Source organism: Phyllobates terribilis, unplaced genomic scaffold (genome assembly GCF_046119375.1).
Source record: "Phyllobates terribilis strain yellow unplaced genomic scaffold, ASM4611937v1 Scaffold_7648__1_contigs__length_36262, whole genome shotgun sequence".
NCBI lineage: Eukaryota > Metazoa > Chordata > Amphibia > Anura > Dendrobatidae > Phyllobates > Phyllobates terribilis.
The window spans coordinates 1-15,277 of NW_027370388.1; the positions used below are offsets into that span (position 1 = coordinate 1).

Consider the following 15,277-nt stretch of genomic DNA (forward strand, 5'->3'; position numbering starts at 1 on the left):
GATGCTGGTATTTTGCAGAGATTAAATAGCGCAAGAGAGAAAGCAAATGAAAAAAGAAAAGAGAATGAATGTGTGCACTTGTGAAAGGGAATGGAAAAAAGGCATAGAAGAAAGTGCCCCCTGCTGGTGGAAGGAAGGAAAAACCAAATGACTACAGCACCTGGTATTCCCAGGTGGTCTCCCATCCAAGTACTAACCAGGCCCAACCCTGCTTAGCTTCCAAGATCAGATGAGATCAGGTGTGTTTAGGGTGGTTTGGCCGTAGGCTAAAACAAGCCTCTCACTTGCTGCTTTTCTACTTTGAAGTCTGGCTGCCGGCTGCCCTTTCCAGTGCTCAGCAAGACCAGGTCCTTTTGTGCTTTCCCTTCTCTTCAATTTTTTTGCTGGCTTCCTTAAAAGGTCTTGTAGACACAACGCCCCACTCAGAGCCGCTGAGCTCACTGATCGGCTGCAGCGCTGTCGACGGAACGTCAGCTTCACGGCCAATGCCACAGGCTGGGAGCAGAGACGAGACTCACCGGTAGACCAGGGTAGGGTGAGTAGAGCGCAGTTAGTTGCTTTCTAATAGCCTGCAGGAAGGGATTAACTTTTAATGAAAGGGAACAATCCCTTTGACTGTCTGCAGCGCTCCACACCTAGGAAGCGCACTCTCACACACAAGCCAGCATGCACACATGCTCGCACGTGACAACACCCCCTATCTGCCCCTACAACCTCTCCGTCACCATGCGTCAGACTCTCCTGCCTGTTTTATGATTTCAGGGCCCTAGCAGGAATCACCCCCCCTCCCCAATTCCTTCCACACCTTCCTTGCCTTCCTTGAACTGAGGTTAGCTCTTTGTCAGCCGTCTGGCTTGGTTACACAAGCTTCTTTGCAGAGAAACATGTTACTTCTGCTGGCCCTCGCTAGGCGGCCGGCATCCAAAGCCTACCCTGGGCACCTGCTGAAAGCCTGGCCCCTTCACGGCACCGGGTTCTTTTAATGCCATCATTTCCACACGGCGAGCTGCGGAGTCAATAAGCACTCCTAGCCATGGCAAGGAGCTCGGTGTCAGGCCTGCGTGAAGGCGGCGGGGTAGCGTACTTAGCTGCCAACTGGCTCAGAGGCCTTGGGGCTTCCATCATCTAAGTTACTTAAGGTCGGTGTCCGGTAAGGCGCCGTTCCATGCTAGCCGAGCTGGGCAGTAAGGCAAAACGTCATCAAAATGGTCTACAGCACCCGTTGTTCCCAGGAGGTATCCCATCCAAGAACTGTCCGAGCCTAGCCATGCTTTGCTTCCGAGATCAGACGAGATCAGGCGTATCCAAGGTGGTATGGCCTGTAGACGCTGCTTAATCCATCACCCGGCCAGCCTTTCTCAGAATCGCTTGGTGGCGACCAATCTGGCCGTAACGGGGCGGGCTCCGAGGGGTCCATGCAAAGGCTGTGCCGTCCCTACAGGTGTGGTTTATTTAGCAGTGATTCACCCGCCGCATCAGGTGTCTTCAAAAATGTCTCGGCGCAGGGTCTCCTGCAGGCTAAACCCTTCATCGCGGTAATGTGACAGAAAGAGCAAGCTGGACCCGTAACTTGGGGGCTGAGCGAGACGTCCAGGGGTGAATGAAGGAAGAGGGTGAGATGGTTGCCAGTGACTTTGAGCTGCTCTTCAGGGGGGAGGGTCGTGTTGCCTGCAAAGGCCTTCTGCTTGGGGTTACCGGTGGTTGCCTCCAGCCACCCGGGAGACTCTGGTCCTGGTGAAAAGGAGCCTAGTATTAAAAGTAAAGAAGCAACAATGCTGGAGGCCCACGGTGATCAGAAGGATGCTGGTATTTTGCAGAGATGAAATAGCGCAAGAGAGAAAGCAAATGAAAAAAAGAAAAGAGAATGAATGTGTGCACTTGTGAAAGGGAATGGAAAAAAGGCATAGAAGAGAGTGCCCCCTGCTGGTGGAAGGAAGGAAAAAGCAAAAGCCTACAGCACCTGGCATTCCCAGGCGGTCTCTGTTAAATGTTTAATTATGGAAATTCATTTGGAATGTTAATCGATAATCATTTTTATGAGTTCTATGCCTCAGCCATCGTGTCAAGTTGACATGCGCTATTTGTGTGTGTATTTTTGGTTCACTACCATATGTAGAACAGGTGTCCATACGACTGGCTATAAAAGCCCATGGTACAGAAAGGGGGGGCTCTCTTGCTCTGCCCACCCCACAAGACACAGAATCTTCATGCTGAGAAGCAGATGACAAGTAGGCCTGGACACATGCTGGACAAAGACATGATTTACCAGCCAGGATCCAAGGAAAGATGGGTGAATCTCAACAATTAAGCTAATTATGAACAAATGGACAATTACTTTATAACTAATTATTGTATGTACCTGCTGCAATCTGATTCTTTTTAATGGACAATCCAAGAATAAATAGATAAATTTTTTTATAAGAATATCGTGATAATGATACTTTGAGAAGTCCTCAGTAGAAAAAAATAATACAGGAAGATTATTATTTTACAATGGTGAGCCAGCCAGTCCTGTTTTTTTGTTTTTTAAATTAAGTAAGTGAATTTCTTCCGTGAACAAGGGGGGAGTCCTGACGAGTTGAACAGCTGTTGTTCACGTGTCAGTAAATTCACTAGTTTGTCACGAGAAGCAGAAAGGACCTACAGACTGAGGAAAGACAGGAAGCAGAGGTACTAACAAGGAACAGAATCACACAGGAAAAGAATCAGATGAACTGAAGACAGGACGTGCTGATAAAGAGGAGCCAAGGAATCTTAAGGTAAGCAAAATATGGATATAATTTCTTCTTTTGCTAAACAAAGTAATATTAATTTCAAAGGTAATGTAGGAGATGACATAGAAGTTTTGTGGCTCAGTTTATACAAAGAATGTGAATTGCAGAATTTACAGTTAACTTCTAAATTGGTAAATAGACACAAACAGAAATTGAGAAATATTCTACATTTGGTAGATTTTTTTCATAGTCTTGTGTTAGAGATTTCTAAGCAGGAAAATAGTGTAGAAGTGTCAGACGGTGATACTGATTCTGACTGTAATGTGGAAAATGAACAAGAAGTAAGACACGTGTCTGTAACTGAAGGTGACCCTGGATCTGACCAAGAGACGGACATACAGAAACCTGACATGGGAGGAGACATGACTGACATACGAGAAACCGACATACTAGGTGATGTGGGAGGAGACGTGAGTGACGTAGGAGGAACGGACGTACAAGAGCCACTAAAAATATCAGAGAATTCTGGAATTACCCAGGCTCAACTCCAAATTAAAATGAGGAAAAATTTGCTGAAATTATACAAAATCATGCCAAAATATGATGTCAAAATCCATGCCTGTAGAAATTCAGAGACATTTGAGAGCTTCTCTGATAAGTTTGATTTATCCAATGAGGAGAGGAATCAATTATTTAAAATATGGATTCCTGTGACATTGTCCAGACGTTTACATTTAATGCCCTGTGAAAATGACTCTCCTAATGGATGGGAAAATCATTCGGACAGATTAAGATATTTGATTTATTGTGTCACAAAGGATTTTCCCAACATAAAAGATCTGCAGAAACTAAGGATTGGAAGGAAGGAATGTACATATACATTCATGTCCATATTTGAACGGTTGTACAAAGCTCTCATCAAAAATGGAAAAGTACAACATATGATAACAACTTTTGTACAAAAATTCAAATTCCTAAATTAAGTTTCCCAAGTTATGGCATCACAAAAAATTCATTATTTGAATGTGCGCAGATGCTGGATTTTGTTAGAAAACATGAGAATCGTGAAAAGAAAATAAATCAAACTAAATTTATAAAACCAGGAAAGGTAAAATCTTACCAAAAGCCAATATCAAACTCTCCTAGACTGAGTCATCCCCATAGTGAACTCTATCAAATACGCAGAAGATTTCATATATGTTATAAGCCATATCAGCCAGTGCAAAGATCCATCTCTCCACATAATGAGTTAATTCTCAGTCAGAACTGTGATTCTCTAAAAAGGAAAATGGCTGAAACTGATGGACAGAGACAGGTGAGACGACCAACTCACAGTGACGTCATGGAATGTGGACAGAAGAACAGGCAGTTCTCTGAGGTTTTGAAGGATAGAAAAATGTCTTTCCTAAATAGGGCGTTCCTGGAGATATTTGAGAGAGACAGAAGATTTGGTTTAGGGAGTGGCTAAGGAAAAACTGTAATTATAATGTTGTATCAAAATGTAATACAATGTCTCAATATTTATTTATAATCTCATACAGTAAAATTGTAGTTACATAGTTTCTAATATTTCATATATATATATATATATATATATATATATATACACTTGTCTAAGTAGAGATTGCGAATAATTGTATTTATATATACGTTTATAAAATATATATATATATTAATTAATAAATTAGGACTTCATATATATAAATTTAAGTAGCAATATTTTGAATTACATTAGAACCAACCAATATATGTATAAGATATTTAAATAATTCTGTTTCTGTATGAATTTGATATTTAATTTTATTTTCTTATATTTCCTTAGAGTTTTCATTCCAAAGCAAGATTTGATCAAAGAACTCTAAAATGGATTTATTTCTTTATTCACACAGGAAGTGAAAAAATTGCATGATTTTATGTGTATAACATTTTAAAATAATAACAATATATCTAGTTGAACTATAATATATATGTAATACTTATTAATTCTTTTGTGTTGCTAATATTTTCTGTGCATGAAGTGTTCGTGCAAATTAAAGTAGCTTTACAGCATGACGTGTGACAGCTGCGGCCTTTGAACTTTGTGCTAATAGTATAGGATCCCATTCATTCTATTTTCAACTGATGTAACTTAAGACCGGGCAGCCAGTGAAAAAAGAATCTAAGACAAGAGTTTTTTCAAGTGTCTGAAATTCCAGTGACTTACTTTCATATTATATAATATGTACTTGGGGAATATTCAAAGAAATATAAAGATATTCAATTGATATGGCAATGCGCATTAATAAATTGGGACACAACAATTTTGGGTTAAATATATATATATCTAAAACTTCATATGTGGAATGTTTGAGTTGAACAGATCTGTGAATGTCAGAGTGAAGGTGACAGATGAGTAAATCAGCAGCTGCTAAGTGTGATTGATGTGACAGAGGCCTCGTATGTTTGTATGTTTAAAAAAAAAAAAATGTTTCTTTATGTGAAGGTACAAAAATATATTTAATTCTGAGGAAATTATAATACATAATTAGGTATTATCTACATATATATATTTCTATATTTCTTTAATAATTATTATTTCTTGATTTAACTAATAGTGGATAAGGGCAACCACACATCAAAATGGTTTACAAAGCAAATTTATATTTAGAATAATTTTCCACATGATAATATTCTTGAATAACTATAATATTATTTTTAATGGTTACCTAAATAGGTACACACCTCTCTTTAGTCAAATCTATGCTACTCATCGATATGAAATTTATGCTCAATATTTCTAGAAGAATAATTATTTTTAATTGGGTTCTGATATATACATAAATTTTATAAAATAATATTTTTGGTATTAAGGGGGAAAATGTGTTTTTGATCCTGATTACATATTCACTTTTGATTAATACTTATTTTCCACACATTTTAATAAAGAAGAAATAATAATAAGGTACTATGGTATAATTAAGAAGGGTATTACATGCAAAGTTGCATAATTTAATATTTTTTGGTGGTACAAGGTTATGACAAATATGAAATCATCCAGATAATGGAGATATAAGGGTATTTTTTATGGAGAATATAATTACTCTGCATTTGTCATTAAAATTTAAAGGCCTTATTTTTATTTTTATTCTTACTTTTACTCTTAATTTTATTTTTCATTTTTAAAATTTTATTCTTACTTTATACTTCTTATTTTTCTATTTTTTCATTTTTTAATTCTCATTTGATTTTATTTCAGTTCAATTTCTCAATTGAGAAAACACATTAATATTTAATAAAGTAATGTCTAATACAAGAGTATTGCTTCATTAAATATATATTGCTAAGGAAAAAAATGTTTACATTTTCTGAGCAAACACAACAATTCATTCATTCATTTATTCATTCATTCATTCATTCATTCATTCATACATTCATGTATTTATTCATTTTGGTTCAGGAGTATACATTCTTTGATATTATTGGTTTAATAAAGATATAAAAACTTGTTTTTTCAAAATACACTGACACCTATGGGTTGGAAAAGGTAATTACACCTATGACATAAAAATGTTCTATCATATGGAGAACTTGATTGATAATGAATTATTATCTATTATTGTTTATTATTCCAAACATAATTTATTTTAATATTTTGATAATAATTAGATGGATTTTACTGATTGCTATGGTACGCTGTGATATTATAGGTTAGGAAAAACTGCCAGATTTGGTATCAGATTAGGGAATGAAGACTTCAATCAAGACATCGCAATTATGAATTCTATCTTAATAAAGACTTTTAATTTTTATAAATCAAAGAGATTCTCAAAAGTTACAAGAAGAAGCAACTGATATCCGGACGTCTCAGAAGGTAACAGGTGTGAATGCTGAGTGTTATAATAGACTGTGTCCATTACATACAATACAATTCACACCACTGATCACCAGGATGGCAGAGGACGATGATCCTATATGTACTGTGTTGTGTTCAAGTTTCATCACGTTCCAGTGGTTTCTTATCACCTGCAACGCTTCAATGAAAGCTGGTGAACAGGTAATACCTGGCATATGTGTCCTGTATATAAAGGACTGAGTACTGTTTATGGTGCTATATAAAGCAGGAAAGTGTCAAGTTAACCCTTGCTTTACTGACCAAAGACGTCACATCTGTTCCAAAAGTGACACGAGACCAGTGCGGACACACGGAAGATTCCAAAGACGATCCAACGTAAGTCCAGGTGACACTGCACAGATATTAAAGCTACATTTCATCCATGGACTTTGTTTTCTTATCAACTGACACACATGATCTTTCTAATAAAGAGTACAGTTTATGGACTGAACAATAATGAACACAATTATGGACTGTACAATATCTACATGCTGTAATTTATTTCAAAGGAGTTTTCATCTAAAGACTGTGTTATAAAAGAACCAAGAAGAAGACGAGACGACGACCCGATGACATCAGATGATGACGATTGAACCCGCGATTGCTTCAATTTAGATATAGGGAAGTATAATTATACATATTAAATGAATATTAGTCGCGGCTTACCATAACATGAATTCACATCATTATATAACAATAATCCGATATTGATACTATTATTACTATTATTATTATTATGGAAGTTTAATGATATTGCCAAGGAAGAAGGAAAGAAAAAATGATTGATAAATGTATCTTCTTTTGAGAAATTTCAGTTAAAGTCCTTTTATTCTCAAAAAAGGGGGAAATGTTAAATGGTTAATTATGGAAATTCATTTGGAATGTTAATCGATAATCATTTTTCTGAGTTCTATGCCTCAGCCATCGTGTCTAGTTGACATGCACTATTTGTGTGTGTATTTTTGGTTCACTACCATATGTAGAACAGGTGTCCATACGACTGGCTATAAAAGCCCATGGTACAGAAAGGGGGGGCTCTCTTGCTCTGCCCACCCCACAAGACACAGAATCTTCATGCTGAGAAGCAGATGACATGTAGGCCTGGACACATGCTGGACAAAGACATGATTTACCAGCCAGGATCCAAGGAAAGATGGGTGAATCTCAACAATTAAGCTAATTATGGACAAATGGACAATTACTTTATAACTAATTATTGTATGTATCTGCTGCAATCTGATTCTTTTTAATGGACAATCCAAGAATAAATAGATACATTTTTTTATAAGAATATCATGATATTTATACTTTGAGAAGTCCTCAGTAGAAAAAAATAATACAGGAAGAGTATTATTTCACAGTCTCCCATCCAAGTACTAACCAGGCCTGACCATGCTTAGCTTCTGAGATCAGATGAGATCGGGCGTGTTCAGGGTGGTGTGGCCATAGGCAGAGACAAGCCTCTCACTTGCTGCTTTTCTACTTTGACGTCTGGCTGCCGGCTGCCCTTTCCAGTGCTCAGCAAGACCAGGTCCTTTTGTGCTTTCCCTTCTCTTCAATTTTTTTGCTGGCTTCCTTAAAAGGTCTTGTAGACACAACGCCCCACTCAGAGCCGCTGAGCTCACTGATCGGCTGCAGCGCTGTCGACGGAACGTCAGCTTCACGGCCAATGCCACAGGCCGGGAGCAGAGGCGAGACTCACCGGTAGACCCGGGTAGGGTGAGTAGAGCGCGGTTAGTTGCTTTCTAATAGCCTGCAGCCGGGGATTAACTTTTAATAAAAGGGAACAATCCCTTTGACTGTCTGCAGCGCGCCACACCTAGGAAGTGCACTCTCACACACAAGCCAGCATGCACACGTGCTCGCACGTGACAACACACCCTATCTGCCCCTACAACCTCTCCGTCACCATGCGTCAGACTCTCCTGCCTGTTTTATGATTTCAGGGCCCTAGCAGGGATCACCCCCCCCTCCCCAATTCCTTCCGCACCTTCCTTGCCTTCCTTGCACTGAGGTTAGCTCTTTGTCAGCCGTCTGGCTTGGTTACACAAGCTTCTTTGCAGAGAAACATGTTACTTCTGCTGGCCCTCGCTAGGCGGCCGGCATCCAAAACCTTCCCTGGGCACCTGCTGAAAGCCTGGCCCCTTCACGGCCCCGAGTGCTTTTAACGCCATCATTTCCACACGACGAGCTGCGGAGTCAATAAGCACTCCTAGCCGTGGTAAGGAGCTCGGTGTCAGGCCTGCGTGAAGGTGGCGGGGTAGCGTACTTAGCTGCCAACTGGCTCAGAGGCCTTGGGGCTTCCATCATCTAAGTTACTTAAGGTCAGTGTCCGGCAAGGCGCCGTTCCATGCTAGCCGAGCTGGGCAGTAGGTAAAAACGTCATCAAAATGGTCTACAGCAACCAGAGTTCCCACGAGGTCTCCCATCCAAGTACTGTCCGTGCCCAGCCCTGCTTTGCTTCCGAGATCAGTCAAGATCAGGCGTATCCAAGGTGGTATGGCCAGTAGACGCTGCTCAATCCATCGCCCGGCCAGCCTTTCTCAGGATCGCTTGGTGGCGAGCAATCTGGCCGTGACGGGGCGGGCTCCGAAGGGTCCATGCAAAGGCTGTGCCGTCCCTACAGGTGTGGTTTGTTTAGCAGTGATTCACCCGCCGCATCAGGTGTCTTCAAAAATGTCTCGGCGCAGGGTCTCCTGCAGGCTAAACCCTTCATCGCGGTAATGTGACAGAAAGAGCCAGCTGGACCCGTAACTTGGGGGCGGAGCGAGACGTCCAGGGGTGAATGAAGGAAGAGGGTGAGATGGCTGCCAGTGACTTTGAGCTGCTCTTCAGGGGGGAGGGTCGTGCTGCCTGCAAAGGTCTTCTGCTTGGGGTTACCGGTGGTTGCCTCCAGCCACGCGGGAGACGCTGGTCCTAGTATTAAAAGTAAAGAAGCAACAATACTGGAGGCCCACGGTGATCAGAAGGATGCTGGTATTTTGCAGAGATGAAATAGCGCAAGAAAGAAAGCAAATGAAAAAAAGAAAGAGAATGAATGTGTGCACTTGCGAAAGGGAATGGAAAAAAGGCATAGAAGAGAATGCCCCCTGCTGGTGGAAGGAAGGAAAAAGCAAAAGCCTACAGCACCTGGTATTCCCAGGCAGTCTCCTATCCAAGTACTAACCAGGCCCGACCCTGCTAAGCTTCCGAGATCAGGCGTGCTCAGGGTGGTGTGGCCGTAGGCAGAGACAAGCCTCTCACTTGCTGCTTTTCTACTTTGACGTCTGGCTGCCGGCTGCCGGTTGCCCTTTCCAGTGCTCAGCAAGACCAGGTCCTTTTGTGCTTTCCCTTCTCTTCAATTTTTTTGCTGGCTTCCTTAAAAGGTCTTGTAGACACAATGCCCCACTCAGAGCCGCTGAGCTCACTGATCGGCTGCAGCGCTGTCGACGGAACGTCAGCTTCACGGCCAATGCCACAGGCCGGGAGCAGAGGCGCGACTCACCGGTAGACCCGGGTAGGGTGAGTAGAGCGCGGTTAGTTGCTTTCTAATAGCCTGCAGCCGGGGATTAACTTTTAATGAAAGGGAACAATCCTTTTGACTGTCTGCAGCGCGCCACACCTAGGAAGCGCACTCTCACACCCAAGCCAGCATGCACACGTGCTCGCACGTGACAACACCCCCTATCTGCCCCTACAACCTCTCCGTCACCATGCGTCAGACTCTCCTGCCTGTTTTATGATTTCAGGGCCCTAGCAGGAATCACCCCCCCCACCCCAATTCCTTCCTTGCCTTCATAGAATCATAGAATCATAGAATGGTAGAGTTGGAAGGGACCTCCTGGGTCATCTGGTCCAACCCCCTGCTCAAAGCAGGATTCACTAGATCATCTCAGACAGATGTCTGTCCAGCCTCTGTTTGAAGACGTCCATTGAAGGGGAATTCACCACCTCTCGTGGCAGCCTGTTCCACTCATTAATCACCCTAACTGTCAAAAAGTTTTTTCTAATATCTAATCTGTGTCTCCTCCCATTTAGTTTCATCCCATTGCTTCTAGTCTTTCCTTGTGCAAATGAGAATAAAGATGATCCTTCTACAATGTGACAGCCCTTGACATATTTGTAGACAGCTATTAAGTCTCCTCTCAGTCTTCTTTTTTGCAAGCTAAACATTCCCAAATCCTGCAACCGTTCCTCATAGGACATGGTTTGCAGACCAGTCACCATTCTGGTCGCTCTTCTCTGAACTTGCTCCAGTTTGTCTATGTCTTTTTTAAAATGTGGTGCCCAAAACTGTACACAGTATTCCAGATGAGGTCTGACCAAAGAGGAGTAAAGACCGATAATGACTTCACGTGATCTAGACTGTATGCTTCTGTTAATACATCCCAGAATTGTATTTGCCTTTTTTGCTGCTGCATCACACTGTTGACTCATGTTCAGTCTATGATCTATTAGTATACCTAAGTCTTTTTCACATGTACTGTTGCTTAGCTCTATTCCTCCCATTCTGTATATGCTTTTTTCATTTATATTGCCCAGATGTAGTACTTTGCATTTTTCCCTGTTAAAAACCATTCTGTTGGTTGCTGCCCACTGCTCCAGTTTATTTAGGTCTTTTTGAATCCTCTCTCTCTCTTCTCTAGTATTAGCTATCCCTCTTAGCTTTGTGTCATCAGCAAATTTAATCAGTTTACCCTCAATTCCTTCATCTAAATCATTGATAAAGATGTTGAACAATACAGGTCCCTGGACGGAGCCCTGTGGTACCCCACTTGAGAAATTCATCCAGCTGGATGTGAAGCCATTTACAACCACCCTTTGAGTCCGATCACTAAGCCAGTTATGAATCCACCTAACAGTTGCCTGGTCCATTGCATACTTGGTCATTTTTTCAATAAGGATGGTGTGAGATACTTTGTCAAATGCTTTGCTGAAGTCAAGATATGCTATATCTACAGCATTTCCCTGATCCACCCAGTCAGTGATTCTGTCATAGAAGGAAATTAAGTTAGTCTGACATGACTTGTTAGTTACAAACCCATGCTGACTCTGGTTAATCACTTCATTCTTATCCATGTACTTACATACATGTTGTTTAATAATTTGTTCAAAGATCTTTCCTGGTATAGAAGTCAGACTCACTGGCCTATAGTTCCCTGGGTCCACCTTCTTCCCCTTTTTGAAGATAGGAACAACATTTGCTCTTCTCCAGTCTTCTGGGACTTCTCCTGTTCTCCAAGAATTTTCAAAGATTATGGAGAGTGGTTCTAAAATTTCTTCTACGATCTCCTTCAGTACTCTGGGGTGTAATTCATCTGGACCTGGAGACTTGAACTCATTTATGTTAGCTAAATATTCCCTCACAATCTTTCTGTTTACAGATAACTTGGATTCCTCTATTCCTTTAAAAGGACAGTGAAGATCAGTTGATGTTACATTTTCTTTCTGAGAGAAAACAGATGCAAAATAGGAATTAAAAAGTTCGGCCTTCTCAACATCCTCTCTTACCATTTCTCCATTTTCATCCTGTAAAAATCCTATAGCATCTTTGACTTTTCTTTTACTTTTGACATACCCCCAAAATCCTTTTTTATTGCTTTTGACATCTCTTGCAAGCCTTAATTCATTGTCAGCTTTAGCTAACCTGATACGTGCCCTACAGGATCTGCAGACTGCATTATAATCTTCTTTAGATATGCCTCCCTCTTTCCATTTAATAAACATTTCTTTCTTTCTTTTTAGCATGTGTTTAAGTTCTGTGTTCATCCATCCTGGTTTCCTTAAATGCTTCCCATTCTTCTTACTTTTCGGGATTGTTAACGATTGTGCTTTGAGAATCTCATTTTTAAAAATTTCCCATCCTTCCTGGACATTTTTGTCCTTAAGGACATCCAGCCATTGGATCCTTCCTATTCTCTTTCTGAGTCTCTTAAAATCTGCCTTTCTAAAATCTAACGTTGAAGTGTGAGTCTTCACATGTCTTCCTCCTCTAGTTATCCAAAATTCTATAATAGCATGATCGCTGCCTCCTAGGGTCCCAGCCACCTTTACCTCCTCAACCATTTCCTCCCTGTTTATAAGGATTAGATCCAAAGTAGCAGATCCTCTTGTTTTCTCCCCTACCTTTTGGAAGATAAAGTTGTCAGCAAGAGAGGATAAGGATAACCTTCCTTGCACTGAGGTTAGCTCTTTGTCAGCCGTCTGGCTTGGTTACACAAGCTTCTTTGCAGAGAAACATGTTACTTCTGCTGGCCCTCGCTAGGCGGCCGGCATCCAAAACCTTCCCTGGGCACCTGCTGAAAGCCTGGCCCCTTCACGGCCCCGGGTGCTTTTAACGCCATCATTTCCACACGGCGAGCTGCGGAGTCAATAAGCACTCCTAGCCGTGGCAAGGAGCTCGGTGTCAGGCCTGCGTGAAGGCGACGGGGTAGCGTACTTAGCTGCCAACTGGCTCAGAGGCCTTGGGGCTTCCATCATCTAAGTCAGGGTTCCCCAATTCCAGTCCTCAAGGCCCACCAACAGGTCATGTTTTCAGGATTTCCTTAGTAATACACAGGTGATAATTGCATCACCTGTGCAATACTAAGGAATTCCTGAAAACATGACTTGTTGGTGGGCCTTGAGGACTGGAGTTGGGGAACCCTGATCTAAGTTACTTAAGGTCGGTGTCCGGCAAGGCACCGTTCCATGCTAGCCGAGCTGGGCATGAGGGCAAAACGTCATCAAAATGGTCTACAGCACCCGGTGTTCCCAGGAGGTCTCCCATCCAAGTACTGTCTGAGCCCAGCCCTGCTTTGCTTCCGAGATCAGACGAGATCGGGCGTATCCAAGGTGGTATGGCCAGTAGACGCTGCTCGATCCATCGCCCGGCCAGCCTTTCTCAGGATCGCTTGGTGGCGAGCAATCTGGCCGTGACGGGGCGGGCTCCGAAGGGTCCATGCAAAGGCTGTGCCGTCCCTACAGGTGTGGTTTGTTTAGCAGTGATTCACCCGCCGCATCAGGTGTCTTCAAAAATGTCTCGGCGCAGGGTCTCCTGCAGGCTAAACCCTTCATCGCGGTAATGTGACAGAAAGAGCAAGCTGGACCCGTAACTTGGGGGCGGAGCGAGACGTCCAGGGGTGAATGAAGGAAGAGGGTGAGATGGTTGCCAGTGACTTTGAGCTGCTCTTCAGGGTGGAGGGTCGTGTTGCCTGTAAAGTCTTCTGATTGGGGTTACCGGTAGTTGCCTCCAGCCACGCGGGAGACGCTGGTCCTAGTATTAAAATTAAAGAATCAACAATGCTGGAGGCCCACGGTGATCAGAAGGATGTTGGTATTTTGCAGAGATGAAATAGCGCAAGAGAGAAAGCAAATGAAAAAAAGAAAAGAGAATGAATATGTGCACTTGTGAAAGGGAATGGAAAAAAGGCAAAGAAGAGAGTGCCCCCTGCTGGTGGAAGGAAGGAAAAAGCAAAAGCCTACAGCACCTGGTATTCCCAGGTGGTCTCCCATCCAAGTACTAACCAGGCCCAGCCCTGCTTAGCTTCTGAGATCAGACGAGATCGGGCATGTTCAGGGTGGTGTGGCCGTAGCCTGAAACAGGCTTCTCACTTGCTGCTTTTCTACTTTGACGTCTGGCTGCCGGCTGCCCTTTCCAGTGCTCAGCAAGACCAGGTCCTTTTGTGCTTTCCCTTCTCTTCAATTTTTTTGCTGGCTTCCTTAAAAGGTCTTGTAGACACAATGCCCCACTCAGAGCCGCTGAGCTCACTGATCGGCTGCAGCGCTGTCGACGGAACGTCAGCTTCACGGCCAATGCCACAGGCCGGGAGCAGAGGCGAGACTCACCGGTAGACCCGGGTAGGGTGAGTAGAGCGCGGTTAGTTGCTTTCTAATAGCCTGCAGCCGGGGATTAACTTTTAATGAAAGGGAACAATCCCTTTGTCTGTCTGCAGCACGCCACACCTAGGAAGCGCACTCTCACACACAAGCCAGCATACACACGTGCTGGCACGTGACAACACCCCCTATCTGCCCCTACAACCTCTCCGTCACCATGCGTCAGACTCTCCTGCCTTTTTTATGATTTCAGGGCCCTAGCAGGAATCACCCCCCCCCTTCCCCAATTCCTTCCGCACCTTCCTTGCCTTCCTTGCACTGAGGTTAGCTCTTTGTCAGCCGTCTGGCTTGTTTACACAAGCTTCTTTGCAGAGAAACATGTTACTTCTGCTGGCCCTCGCTAGACGGCCGGCATCCAAAACCTTCCCTGGGCACCTGCTGAAAGCCTGGCCCCTTCACGGCCCCGGGTGCTTTTAACGCCATCATTTCCACACGGTGAGCTGCGGAGTCAATAAGCACTCCTAGCCGTGGCAAGGAGCTCGGTGTCAGGCCTGCGTGAAGGGCGGCGGGGTAGCGTACTTAGCTGCCAACTGTCCCAGAGGCCTTGGGGCTTCCATCATGTAAGTTACTTAAGGTCGGTGCCCGGTAAGGCGTCGTTCCATGCTAGCCGAGCTGGGCAGTAGGGCAAAACGTCATCAAAATGGTCTACAGCACCTGGTGTTCCCAGGAGGTATCCCATCCAAGTACTGTCCGAGCCCAGCCCTGCTTTGATTCCGAGATCAGACGAGATCAGGCGTATCCAAGGTGGTATGGCCAGTAGATGCTGCTCGATCCATCGCCCGGCCAACCTTTCTCAGGATCGCTTGGTGGCGAGCAATCTGGCCGTGATGGGGCA

At 43.2% G+C, this 15,277-nt stretch overlaps 2 non-coding genes and 5 pseudogenes across 2 annotated transcripts; all 7 read right to left on the reverse strand.

Moving 5' to 3' along the window:
• Positions 1–148: 148 nt before the first annotated feature.
• LOC141251730 (5S ribosomal RNA) lies at positions 149–267 on the reverse strand. The gene has a single exon (XR_012313354.1). It is a non-coding gene; the product is annotated as a 5S ribosomal RNA (ribosomal RNA).
• Positions 268–1,207: 940 nt separating this feature from the next.
• Positions 1,208–1,327, reverse strand: LOC141251732 (5S ribosomal RNA; annotated as a pseudogene).
• A 7,650-nt stretch (positions 1,328–8,977) lies between these two features.
• On the reverse strand, positions 8,978–9,097 carry LOC141251731 (5S ribosomal RNA; annotated as a pseudogene).
• A 605-nt stretch (positions 9,098–9,702) lies between these two features.
• LOC141251736 (5S ribosomal RNA) lies at positions 9,703–9,811 on the reverse strand (annotated as a pseudogene).
• A 3,485-nt stretch (positions 9,812–13,296) lies between these two features.
• On the reverse strand, positions 13,297–13,416 carry LOC141251734 (5S ribosomal RNA; annotated as a pseudogene).
• A 605-nt stretch (positions 13,417–14,021) lies between these two features.
• Positions 14,022–14,140, reverse strand: LOC141251733 (5S ribosomal RNA). Its single transcript, XR_012313355.1, has one exon. It is a non-coding gene; the product is annotated as a 5S ribosomal RNA (ribosomal RNA).
• Positions 14,141–15,084: 944 nt separating this feature from the next.
• LOC141251735 (5S ribosomal RNA) lies at positions 15,085–15,204 on the reverse strand (annotated as a pseudogene).
• Between the last annotated feature and the right edge of the window lie 73 nt (positions 15,205–15,277).